Raw genomic sequence first — 10,970 nt, 5'->3', positions numbered from 1 at the left:
TTCTAGGGTTTAGTATCTAACATATCCCTATAGTAAGTCAATAAACACTAACCCGACGGGTAAACTTACAAGAGGTTGAGCGAAACGAAGGTGGAAGGATGGTGTCAAGGATTTGTAGCATCGACATCGAACCTAAAACCTCAGGCTTTTATCATTATTGTTATATTTCAAATAGTTAAGAGTATTCATTTTATTTATAAAACTGCCCTTTTTTCTTTCTTTCATAGGTCATGCGGGCGAATAATTTATATGGTTCTATATTTTAATATCTTATGGACAGTATTAAGGAAAAAACTATATATTTAGTAGTATTAAACATTTTTACCGAACTTTAAATAGGAAGAGAGAAGAAGATTAGTGTTCAACAGGAACAATAGGATGCACCTGTACAAGCTGAAACCTCACACCGCTATATACTGGCGAAGATTTCAGATTATGATATTAAACTTTTTTTGGAAGGTGCGATGGACTACATTGATGTGCTAACTTTTGAACGCGGGCTGTGAGACTTAATTCCTTTAACTAATAGAAATAATTATTTATTCTATTATGTCTGTCGTGTACCAATCTACTCTGCGATCGGTAAGTCCTCACCATGTACAAACCCAAGACTATTGAACTAGATAAGCTCATTTGTTTCAAATACTTTCGGTCCTTAAGTCCCAAGTAGGCCATTAAACGCTAATTTGGTTTACTAAAGCAAAAAAATTAAGGCCCATACAATTTGTCATTCGTACCAAATGTCACTTCTCTTGGCGGTACTCCAACCTACTTTCCCCCGTTGCTATGGTACGATTAAAAGGACGCGGAATGAACTAGATCTCGGAGTGCTGAACTACTGGCCCAGAAGGAAATAAAGTTGAGTGTGGGTGCCATAATCAGAATGGTGGCTGAGGTACCGTTGGTCCACGGTGTATCATGGCACAATGAGGAAGATGGACTCCTATTACCTTTCTATTGCAGGGTGCTACTGAATCCGATTCAGTCCACTATTCCCAGCAGCTAAAGGTCATCCAGTTCTTGCAGCAGTCGATATGTAGGTTCGGGTCGACCTCCCGGCCTCTGTCGTGCCGGCAGAGCACTACGGTACTTGCTGTCTCGGGGATAGAAATGTAGGCTGTTAGAAACTACACGGAGGGGGGAGGGGTGTCAAATTGCATTGGTTACAACTGTTCTAGTTTCGCAATACATGCCCTAAGTAAATTATATTTTTAATCAATTCTCATTGAAATGGTGATCACATTAAAATCAATTATTTAAAACCCTTGCTTCTTACATGGCAGCTTCCTTAGCAAGTGAAAGTACTTCCTATCTCATCTATGCATTTAAGCTTCGAATTCCTACCATGTATATCATAATAAAAATGACTTTAGTGACAAAGGTTTTTACAAGCTGTCATATAGAGCTGAAAAATGCTATTAATTTCAGTTCACAGTTCAAAATAGTTGTAGCTATATTTAAAAAAAAAGTTAAAAACAAAATATATAATTATTTAATTTTTAAAAAAAGTTTTCAGGTTAAGATTAGTACTAAGACGTATTTTTTTCATTTTTTACAATAACATTATTCACACAAAATTCGATTATATTAAGATAGATTTTATTTATATTGTTATAATATTAAATAAATAATCTTAACGTCTCATAACCACATTTTCTTAAACTAGAAAGGCAAAAAATGTCTATAGGTACCTAATGAAAAACTTTTTCAAAACTAAACTTCTAATAATTTTCTAATCTTATCCAGTAATGTCTTCCTATAAAAAAAAACCTAATGAAATAAAGTTTATGAAAATTAATAGTTGAATAACATTTTTTGAGTAATTGAATACTCAAATTTTACTTGCATTTAGCTCATTTAGTAACACATATATTTAATTATAATATATCGTATTTGTTAATCGGTGTTCATCCACATCGGAACGAATTATGGGTAAATAAAAATAAACCTAACACTAAAACCTAAGGTTCGTTAATTACTTTTGAAAAGAAATGTAATGATAATTAATAAACCGATCTCTATCGTTTAGGGTGGCTAAGATCGTGTGAGCTCATACCTGAGTCAAGGCTATTTCGTGGAGTTATGTCAGGTTATGGAGATCTGGTTTGAACTGCACAAGAACTGCCCATTACAATAAACAGTGTAATAAATAATACTCAAGTGTTCTTATTAAGTAAAATGTATTTTTTTCCCTTTATATTCCCTTGAAAGTGTCTATAACGATTTATTAGTAAGATCCTCGGATTGTAATTCCTTGCCTCCTCCCCTCCCAGTTTTGGTGTTTTTCTCAACTAATTATTCTTAATGTTTCGGAGGATTCGTTTCCATTAGGAAACCTTTTTCACTATCCTGCTAAAGTACCATTTAAATATAAAGGGAACAACAATTTGTGGATAAGATAGTGGACATAATGGATAAGCTGATAACAATGAATGGACAGTTATCATCTCCATTAAAGGTTCCGGAAAATTAGAACTTGTAAAATGTTTATAGGAGTTCATTTAGTAGTCACATGAGTGACAGTACTCATGTTGAATTAGTACTTTCAACGTTTTGAGACAGTGAGGTGATAATCATAAAGTATAAAGTTTAAATATTCATATAAACATAAAGAAGGCATTCACTGAAATAGAAGATTCATAGATAGAATTTCTTTTTTCGAGCTCTTTCAACTATTTTTAGAACAAAGGCTGATTTTCTCTTCCTTAGTTGATAAAGCGCCATAACAGAAGTGTAAACATATTGCTAGAACGTGATCCTCCATAGGAACCAACCCCGGTATTAGCACTAACGATAAGAGAATTAGAAAGGCTTAAGAAAGAAGATAAGTAACACTCGCTACTGTAAAGCGTGCAAAAATATTTTAAAATTACATATTCGTCTCTAACCTCTATCAGTAGGTTTTACAATTTTTTCTTTTTAATTTAATGTTTGTTAAACAGTTCTTTTAGTAAAACATTGCCAGTTATTATAATAACATGATACAGCAAGTTTTATTTATTCAACCCTTTGAAAACTAATTATGAATAATGAATAAAAATAACAGCTTTTAGATGTTCGCATTTGCAGTTATGTTCAAGGTTGAATATGATGCCAGTATGTGCAGTAAACAATTCTTTTAGTGTTAAAAAATTATTAATAATAAAACCTATGGAACCTGAAGGTCTGATGCAGATACTACCGATCGCTCTTTACATACGATACATCTTTCCAGTAACGGCCCGCCAAACCCAAATCTACTAAATTAATTTTAACGCAACCCTGCCATCTACGTTTCGGTCTACCCCTGGGACCGAATTTCACCCCTCGGTTTACCTGTCGGTTCAATGTTTATCAATATTTTAGGAATCCACTCGTTACTAAGCCCTAAAACCTCATACACCGATACGGTATAAATTGAATTATATTTATTGGGTGCAGTCCCCTTAATTCAGCGTTGTGTAACCTTCTAAATTCTTCCGTTTCTTTATCCTTTTTCGATCCGAATATTTTACGTAATACTTTATTTCCAAAAAACTTAAGGCGCTATTCTTCTCCTAGTGTAAGAGGCCACGTATCGCATCCATAAAGAACAGTGGGAAGGGTAATACGACATGTTCAGTTTAATTAAGGATAACTAAATACGTTTAAGATACACTTTGATAGTATTTTGAAAATGGGAAATAATTATCAATCTCCTCCGACTGAACCGTGGATAAAAGAAACTAGTCAGGAGGAAGTCGAAAGGGCCATCGCAAAATTAAAACGTTACAAAGCAGCGGGAACTCGCAATATTCGTAGGGAACCAATAATAGCCTGTGGTGAAACTGGAATTTCTAAACTACACCTTTTGGTTAAAAAGACCTGAGAAATTGAGGAAATGCATGAGGAATGTAGAGAGTCTCTACTTATTCCAGTTCACAAAAAGGGGCCAACAACAGATTGTAATAACTATCAAGGAATCTCACTCCTTCCTGTATGTTATACAATATTTACGTTACTTCTAACTAATCGAATCACTGAATACGCTAAAGAAATTATGGGAAATTGCAAATTTGGTTTTAGGCGAAATCGTTCAACTGTAGATTAAAATTTTTAATTTTTGAAATATTGCAGAAAAGGTTGGAATACAACGGGGTAATTCATCAACTTTATATAAATTTTTAAAAAAATCTTTATTAATATATTAAAATATTATATATTAATTTTTTCTTTGAGAGTAGGCCATTAATTTAAAACACAGCTTATTTTTACCGTATTTCCCTTCTATCTTTATTTTTCTGTGACGTTTCAGTACTTAGGGCGTTATGAAGGAGACTAAAATATTATTTTTGCGAACAATTTATTCATCAACAATAGTACTATATTTGACAATAATGTCCTTACTTTTATAATTTTCTGTCCATACATTTTTGCGGCAATCAGGGTTTAGTAAGGCTCCCAAAGCAACTGCCTTAGTCCCATAATGATTAACCAAACTTTTCTATAAAAAAAATCACCAAAGTGATAAGTAGAAACAATTAATCCCCTTTTACTGTATACCCTCTAATCACAAGAAGATCCTACGCCATGTTTTAATCGTGACATATTGGGACCTGTTCCCAGAGCGTTCGCCGCGCACGAACCCCGATGATCGGCCGCTTCCTAGCTGACTCCGCAGGGGACGTGGGCTTTTAGTTCTTGACAGGCTTCGCCCATCAGCCTGGGCCGTCATGAAGAACAGAATTCGAAAGTATTCCTTCATTATCCTCCAAAGAGAAGACTACGGGGTATTTTAGTACCTCCGAAGTGTCGAGTCATTGTGAGCCATTGGGTGAGCCTATATCAACGAAATATACTTCGGTCTTGAAATTCCTGGATTATTTCGCAGCTTTTGCCGTTCAATAAATGGATATAATGTAGTTTGAAATATGCTTTGGAGTCCTCCTACGTAGTTTCTATTTTCAATGCATTTCACCTATTATTTATTCAATATTATATTACTTACAACTTTCTTTTTTTGAGAGAACTGATCAGAAAGCTTTACTAAAATAAGTTTAATTTAGTTTTTAGTTCTAATTCTATTCCATTTTTATGTATCTCCATTCTGTTTTATAATTGTCTTACTAAAAGGAATCATAACATGAAAGCGATGAAATTCTAGTAAATTTTGTCGTGTTTATTTTTAATTTTTTTTTTTTTAATGGGTCAACTATCGGAGCCATTAGTTATTTGTACATTAGTCGGAGTAATTTAGTCAGGTTCAGATATTTTAACGTATTATCGATTCCAGACTTGTTTTTTCTGTATGGAATGGTGTTTAACTTCGTTTCTTTGTTCCTCAAATTACAGACATTGGAACAGGTGCTGAACATTAAGAGTTGCATCGTCACAGGCTTGGCTTATTGATGCAGCCCTAGAAGTAGGTGGAGATGGGTCAGCTTGGCCCGTCCCAATTCTCTATCTGTTCATTGAGCATTCCTTGATAGTTATTATTTTTCGAGTCAGCTATTTCATCAGAAGATGGTGATTAAGCGATTAATCTTATTCTAAAATTAGTTTGTATTGCGTTCTACTTAAAATATATATATTTTTAAAACCTTAGTTATTTTATACGGTTTTTGTTGTATATTTTCATCGAATACAAAAAGTAGCGTTCCATACATCTATGCATTCAATTTCCTCTGTACTGTTTTCATACTGAAATACTTTTCCAATCCTGAATTTTCCTCATTTTCTGTAGTGCCCCGTTAATTTTTCGAATACTTTAAAAACAAATTATCTAATATCTTTTCCTTACTTTGAACTTTAAAATTCTGAACTTTTTATCTGTTCCCTTCTATGGAGTTAGATATAAAGAAATTGATGCTTGGAAGTAGTTGGGCCTAACGAGTACTGAAAATTTTAAGGAAGAATTTAAAGAACATTAAATAAAAAAAAAAAATCATCAAGAAAACTTTGGTAGTTGATTGATAGCAATGTGACACCCACACCCCGGTTCCACTGGGCTAGTGACTCTAATAGCACTGCCATTGGGAAAATGCCTGTTATTGCAGAAATATTACCAACTCATATTGCTCAAGGTTAGTGCACTGCTACACTGTGTACCTGTGATACTCTAACAAAATTTGAGTATACAATATATTAAGGGATCTTTAACCAATTATTGATTACTTAAAAATGTATTATTGATAAAAAGAATGTTTATGGACTGCATTCGACTTCATTGGATTTATATCTTAACAGCTATGGATAATCCTAAGAAGTAAAGGAGCGAGGCGTAGGTTGGAGGATTGTATCAAGACTGATCTGGTAGATTTGGATTTGGACGAGTATCATTGTAGCCAACGAATGGTGGTATCGGCATGGAACCTCTGGGTTCACTAAGCATTTATTATTATTATTTTGTACTTAGGAACAAACTGCCGATGCCGATATTTGGAGATTTCTATTTGATTTCCTTTCTGAAAATCTTGAATACGTTTTTAAACAACCTTTTTGGCCCTGCAATTAGGAAATCGGATGTTACTGCTCCAAGGCAATATATATTCATCACTAAAATGTAAAAACATAGGTATATATTTTATACTTGGGACAGCAGCTTACATTGGAAACATACGAAACTATCAATACAAGTTATCAGTCAGGAGAATTCGCTTTAAGTGTAACATCGATGCAGTACCCGACAAAAATCCTGACAAGTGTAAAAAGTGAATAAACGCTGGAAAGTTAGCATCCAAAAGAAACCGAAAAATGCTACCGATCCATGTCGTCAGAGCTTTCGCTTGCTTGTTTGGTATGCTTGTGGCACACGACCAGACCAGGTGACAGCAAACTTTTTTATGACAAAAAAATCTTCTCAATGCTAGAATAATAGTGTTCTTCAGATTTATAAATGAGAAAAGTGTAGTATTTTCTAACTTATTACGTTAAATAATTGTGACGAGGTCGTGATATTAAGTTCCATTTGAAGATAAGCGAAACGTGTTAGGAATCCGATGGACTCAACTAACAAATCCATAAACACAGAGTGTTAGGTCATTAACACTGACAAGTCTTCAGAAGGTCGATTAGCCAATACACCACAAACTCTGAAGAAATTCAACATGATATTCTTACACCATAAATTGACTCTTCAAGGATCTATTGAAATATGGTTGAGAATCGATAGTCAATCGCCTATGGAAATAGTTATTACGTCATCTTAAGAATGGTTCTGTAATAGTTTATATAATGGTTAAAAATTATTTTTACGTCATCTGGTAATTAAAATACCAAATATTCTTTACATAAATATAAATAAGAATTTTATGAACAATTTAATGAAAAATGTTTACCTATCAAATAGATCACTCTTTGTTGAATTACACAATAATTAATAAAATGGTAATGTAATAATGTGTCCAAATAAAAAATATAATGTTTAAAAAAAATATGATCCGGGTGCAGTAAAAAACTGAAATAATATTGAACTATTAATTGTCAGCCAACGTTTTGCTCCATCTTGCAGGGCTTAATCCGGGCTAAATAAGATGCAAACAACTTAAAGAAAGTAACAAATTATGATAATAAATAGCATGAAATAAAAGTAAACTAAGGTATGGTTTAAAATATGTGAAAATTTGTAAATAAATGAACAAAGTAAATTAAAGGAAACAATAATATGTACAGTGAAAAATATAAATAGACAAGAACAAAAAAAAAAGGTATTAGACAATAAATGAAAATGAAAATAATAACAAATGTAAAAGTAGATAAAAAAGAAATACAAAAATATAGTACACACTAAAAGATGGGAACAGGGGAACAAGAATAAAGTAAAGATTGAAGAAAACCTCAAAATAATGCAGGTAAGCACAAAAATGATGTTGAAGACTGATGAGAATACAAACATGATAGAGGAGTGGGGATGGAGTGGCGGTTAAAAAATACATTAAATTTGAAAGCAAACAAAATCTTTTTTAGCCCTGATGAAGCCCTACAAAGCGGGGCGAAACGTTGGCTCACATTAAATAGATTAATTATTATTTTATATATTACACACAGTCAATCCAAGATCTTGCAATAAAAATCTAATACTGTAATAAAAAATAGAATTTCCCTTAATTTAATAAATACCTTTCATATATTTATCAATTTTTCATTACTTCTAACAATGCGAGATGGTTAATTAATTAAAATAATCAAAATTAAAAGTACTTTAGAGGAAGCTTTTTTTGAATAATCGGTAAGCAAGCTCAGTCAAAATATTTCAATGAGAATAAGACCTAGTAGAAACGGGAGCAATTTCAGTAATATAGAGTAAGAGGAAATAAATTTGAAAAAAAGTAGTTAGGTTAAGGTTAGGTTAGGTTCTACGGCAACTAGAAAAAATGAAATTGATGAGGAAATAAGAGCGAAGTTAAAGGCGGGAAAAGCTTGTTATTTTTCAATTTCGAAATTGCTTAGCCCACGCCTTCTATCCAAAAACGTAAAGGTTAGAATTTACTAAACTATTATCCTTCCCACCATTCTTTATGAATGTGAAAAGAGGAAGAAAAGAACTGCGGCTTATGGTTTTTGAAAATAAAGTATTACGTAAAATATTAGGAATGAAAGAGGATCAGTTAACAGAAGAATTTATAAGGCTACACACAGGTGAACTGAGGAAACTGCACCCGGTAAATACGATTCAGGTTGTAGCCCCGAATAAGATGAGCATGCAAGATTGTGGGACTTAGTAATGAAAGGATCTTTAAAATTTTAATAAACTCGGAACCGACATGTAAACGGCGTGACCGAAATGTAGATGGGAAGATTACGTTAAGCCTGATTTTGGTTTGGAGGGGCGTCACTGAGCAGATGTATATAGAGAACGAGTGGCATCGGTCTCGAACCTTCGGGTTCGCTAAGCCTTTATTATTATAATAAGTTTAATCTAAATCACGACGCCATTTTAGGGGGAGAAACGGCCATTTTCTCTCATGTCAAGACTTAAAAGATGCAATTCTCAGATATCTTAAAGATCATTCATATTTTTTTAAGAAAAAAATGATGCATTTTTTACAACTGCATCCGTGGAGATGAGAAAGCTATGAAGAAATTCACGGAAACCTAGATATTTACCCATTGCATCTAATTCGTGATGATAGTATCTAAGTAGGTTGGTTTCCTTGTGAGCATGATGACACTCGTTGGGTTTCACCAATGAATTGTCTTTAGAATTTCACAAATTTTCAAGAGTCGTTTGTTGCTGTTATTTAGGGCGATTCGTTATCGCTAGAAATGAGCAAGATGTTTGAGCTCTAACCTCTGACACTCGTAATAGAAGTAATGGTTACTGAGCACCAGGTAACAATTGATTGCCTCTCAGGACTTCAGGTACTGATCGGCAAAACGATACTTGAAAAATGTTTCATGTTCAAATTAAAACTTGGAGATATGAATGGTGGGAAAACTGTTTTTCAGATATTGCAAACCATTTATACCTTATATCAATTTATATATATCTTAAAACAAAACTAAGGGAGTGGTTGGGGCGGGCCACGGCTTTCAACTTTAGCATTCAGTTTGGTAACGAGATGGAAAGGAGAAAGGCCAATGTTGAATAAACAAAAAACCCCGAGGCGACGGACACAAGGCTCTTTATAAGGAGTTATTACCTTAGACCTAGATAGCACGCTCTATTCTCTTATGACACAATAGAATTAGGTTAAGAATTCAATGTTAAACCTAACTGTATTTAATATAATACTAAAAGGAATTTATTTAGGTATTATAATTGGCTAGGGACTTCTTAACCATTAACCATACTCTTTATACATTAATGAGCGTGACTAAATAGAATTCTATTGGGATGTATTATCACATCATTGCCACTTATTCGAGATTATTATTTTCTAAAAGTTCATTCTAAAACCACTGACTGTCTTTAGAGTAATAGAGTTCAAAAATAGACCAGAAGATGGCAAAGTAATGAAATGAAAAAATAGTTTATTATTCTGGGACTAGATCCCTTTAGAACAATCATAAGGTAATTTTAATTTTACAACATATATTGGCCAAAAACAGTGTGGTCACAAATAATTATAACTCATATTGAAATTGTATAAAATAATTTTAGATACAGAAATTTCCAAAAAATCTCATCAAATTCCCGTAAACCTGCCGACTGCCCTACAGTATACTTTAATAATGTTCCTCTTACTCCTGTAGAACAGATTCGTTATCTTGAACTACACCTTGACAAGCGACTAACTTGGAATCCTCACACAAAACTGAAAAGACAGGAAACTGCACGTCGATTCCGACTATTACGACACTTACTGGACAAACGGTCAAAACTTCCAACTCATTACAAAAGAATGATCTACATGACAATAATAAGGCCCATCTGGACATACGGAGTTGAGCTTTGGGGCTCCACTAAGCCTTTGAATTCCTCTTGTATCCAATCCTTCGTAAAATCCTCAATGCTCCTTATTTTGTTATAAATAAAACCATCCATAAAGACCTAAATGTTCCTTATGAAGCCGAACTAGCCCGAATCCGATATCATTCCTTCCATTATAAACTCCTTTATAACCACCCAAACCCACTAGTTTCTAAGCTTCCTCTTCCATTCCTGGCAAGCCTAAAAAGAAGATGGCCTTGTAACCTTATATTGTAAAATGTTTTTAGAGTTCTACCAATGTGTAGTTTCTCTACATGCTGTATCATATCATTATGATCTTACTTCAAATTTGCTTGTTGTATTTTATATACAGTTTTAAATGACAATAAATGAATAAATAAAATTTAAAAAAAGATACTGAGATACGAGAGAAGGGTTGGTACATGACGTAAATCTAAGTGTCACTCTTAGATAGGCACCTGACACTAGCTATACTGACCGACATAGCACATCGAGATTTGTAACGTAATAAGGAGCATCAAGGATTTTACGTAGAATTTTGGATTGTAAGGATTGGATGCGGCAGGAATTTGATGGTTTGGTGGAGCCCCAAAGCTCAATTCCATATGTCCAAATTGGT

This window comes from Halyomorpha halys, unplaced genomic scaffold, assembly GCF_000696795.3.
Source record: "Halyomorpha halys isolate HHAL.00 unplaced genomic scaffold, Hhal_1.1 Scaffold1056.1, whole genome shotgun sequence".
In the NCBI taxonomy this organism is placed as follows: Eukaryota; Metazoa; Arthropoda; class Insecta; order Hemiptera; family Pentatomidae; genus Halyomorpha; species Halyomorpha halys.
The sequence above is the reverse complement of the archived record's forward strand: the minus strand, read 5'-3'. Positions refer to the sequence as shown.